The 3,048-nt window shown below is 52.1% G+C and overlaps 1 non-coding gene across 1 annotated transcript; it reads left to right on the top strand.

The window, feature by feature from the left end:
- Positions 1-343: 343 nt before the first annotated feature.
- Positions 344-450, top strand: LOC146829320 (U6 spliceosomal RNA). Its single transcript, XR_014962363.1, has one exon. It is a non-coding gene; the product is annotated as a U6 spliceosomal RNA (small nuclear RNA).
- Positions 451-3,048: the final 2,598 nt, after the last annotated feature.

Below are 3,048 nucleotides of genomic sequence, written 5' to 3'. Positions count from 1 at the left end.
TGCCCGTCATTCCCCTATTTGACTGACACTTCCTCTGGTAGTAGTCCTTTCTCTGTGTCTATAAAATGCACGTGCTTTGTATGCGGCAAAGAACTTCCAGCGCACACGATTACGTAGTTGACTTGATTTGCATATATCCATGATGCTCTGCGATTTTCATAAAGTAGAAACGGCAATCTTTTTCTGCAGCAGAATGTTTTGTTTCTGATTCAAGTGAACTCCTTTGTGAAAAGCAACAAAGAGGAAGAGTATAAATTGCAACCATTTATATCTTTGAAGCACTCTAACTTTCAAATATGATGAAGTTAAGCCTTTATATACCAGCTTTCTCCGTCCTAAGTTTGTGCTCGCTTCGGCAGCACATATACTAAAATTGGAACGATACAGAGAAGATTAGCATGGCCCCTGCGCAAGGATGACACGCAAATTCGTGAAGCGTTCCATATTTTGCCTTTTGATGATTTTTTATCTACAATCGAAACCCATTAAACATTCTTATTTGTTTTTTACTTTAATTTATTTACATTTTTCCAAATTGAATTTAATGATATTGACATCGACGTGTTACTGCAAAACTAAAATAATTTCCACACAACTGATGTACTGTGTGTTTATATCATCCAAAAGTTCTATTAACTGCATCATTATGATGTGATTTTTTCCCCACTCATGTTCATGTTCTCATCGCTCGCAGTTCATGGACCACACTAAACAAACTATGGTGTAGAGGTAGGCGGCTAGAGCTCCTCTTGGGCTTCAAACCCAAAACGAGCCGAGCCTTCATGTGACTTCTGTCTGCCACTCATGGTGGAACGTCCTGTGCCAAGAATGAACGAAAACGCAATAAAATATGCGATTTAAAACAGGAGAACAGTAGCCATTTAGTGCCTGAATTGTACACAGTGAAACTAGCAAACCAGGGATTAGCCCCAGCTTCCCTGTTTGACCAAACTGTGTGACACTAGGCAACAAGCATTTGCAATGCAATAGGTCTCGCATTTACACCAGTTTAAGCTATTGGCATTGTAAATGACAATGCCTTTTATTTATGTTCAAAAAACAAAAATAAAAGGCATTGTCATTTGCAATGCCAATAGCTCACACTCGCGTAAATGCGAGACCTATTGCATTGCAAATGCTTGTTTGCTTTTGTATCCCGAGTGCCTGTGTCCTCCTTTGCATCTTGTGCCCTGAATTGTGCCCCCCTTTTACTTCTGTACCCTTGTTTGCGCCTCGTTACTCTGCTCGCCACTCGTTCCCGCCGCCGCGTCCTGGTTGCCCCGCCTCCTTGCATCCCATTGGCCGCCCCACTCCCACCTCCCAGCTGCTCCTCCCTCCCTCTCCCCCTCCTATGGAGGTCGCACAGCAGCCGCGCGGCGGCCGCGCGCAGCGGGTGCGCCGCTGGCGAGCCAAAGGCGCGCCAAAGGCAAGCCTGTCTGCGCCCGTCCGCGCCTGGACCCTGCCCAGCGCCAGACCCCCTGGCCCCCGCAGACGCCAGCCCACCCGCAGGACCTACGACACCGCCACCCTCATCGCACTCAACACCGGCCAGATCCCCGGCTGCTACCGAGCCACCCCAAGACGCACCCACGGACCATTCACCTGCCATTCCTGCAAGTTCTCCTGCATCCGGACCTGTACCGCACCAGCAGCAACCACCTGAAGTGCATCCTGCTCAACACCCGCTCCGTCCACAGACACGCCGTGGAACTCTGGAACCTGCTCGACACCACATCTCCAGACGTCGCCTTCCTCACGGAAACATGGATGAACGCCTCCTCAGCACCCGACATCGCCATCCCGGACGGATACAAGATCACCCGGAGGGACCGCGTCAACCAGACAGGAGGAGGCATTGCCATCGTCCACAAGAACACCATCCGCATCACGACCAACTCCGACGACACCCTCACAGCCGCCGAACATCTTCACTTCCAGATACACACCGACCCCAAGACCACACTCAGAGGCACCCTCATCTATAGACCCCCAGGACCCCGCACTCAATTCAGCGAAGACATTGCAGACTTCATCAGCCCACACGCCCTCCCCTCCGCTGACTACATCCTCCTAGGGGACCTCAACTTCCAACTGGAGAACAACAACGACAACAACACCACCACCCTGCTGGACAACCTCACTAACCTCGGAATCAAGCAACTGGTGAACACCCCCACCCACTACGCCGGACACATGTTTGATCCAGTCTTCTCCTCCAGCAAGTACATCTCCTTCAGCCACGCCACCGGACTCCACTGGACAGACCACAGCTGCGTCCACTTCAGCTTCAGAAGAACCACGACTCACCACCACCCGCAACAAGCTCCCCACAGGAGCTGGAACAAGATCACCACTGACCAGCTCACCACATCACTGAGCCAGAACCCTCCCGCCAGCTCAACGGACCCCAACCAAGCAGCCAACAACCTCACACAGTGGATCACCAACTGCGCTGACGACCTCGCACCTCTGAAAAACCATCCCAGCAGGCCCGGCAGCAAGAAAGCCTCCTGGTTCAACGACAACCTCAAGAACTCCAAGAAGAACTGCCGTACCTTCGAGAAAGCCTGGCAAAAAAAAACGACTACAGACAACATGACCGCCCTCAAGCACGCCTCCCACAAACACCACCAGCTGATCCACACCACCAAGAGGACAGCATTCAAGGAACGACTAGACAACAACGCACATAACAGCAAGGAACTCTTCAGCATCGTCAAAGAGCTCTCCAACCCCAGCGCCGGAAACAACGACATCACTCCCTCACAAGACCTCTGCGACTCACTCGCCTCGTTCTTTCACCGCAAGATCGCCGAGATACACAACAGCTTCGGCGCACAGACCACGCACCCAACCACCGAACTGACGCCCCCCACCACCACCCTCCGCGCCTGGACCCCGGTCAGCACCGAAGACACCATCCACACGATGAACACCATCCACTCCGGATCACCAACCGACCCATGCCCCCACCAAGTCTTCAACAAGGCCGACTCCGTCATCGCACCCCAACTCCGGGACATCATCAACTGCTCCTTCAACACCGCC

This window comes from Triturus cristatus, chromosome 5_2, assembly GCF_964204655.1.
Source record: "Triturus cristatus chromosome 5_2, aTriCri1.1, whole genome shotgun sequence".
NCBI lineage: Eukaryota > Metazoa > Chordata > Amphibia > Caudata > Salamandridae > Triturus > Triturus cristatus.
This window is presented reverse-complemented; position numbering and strand designations above follow the sequence as displayed.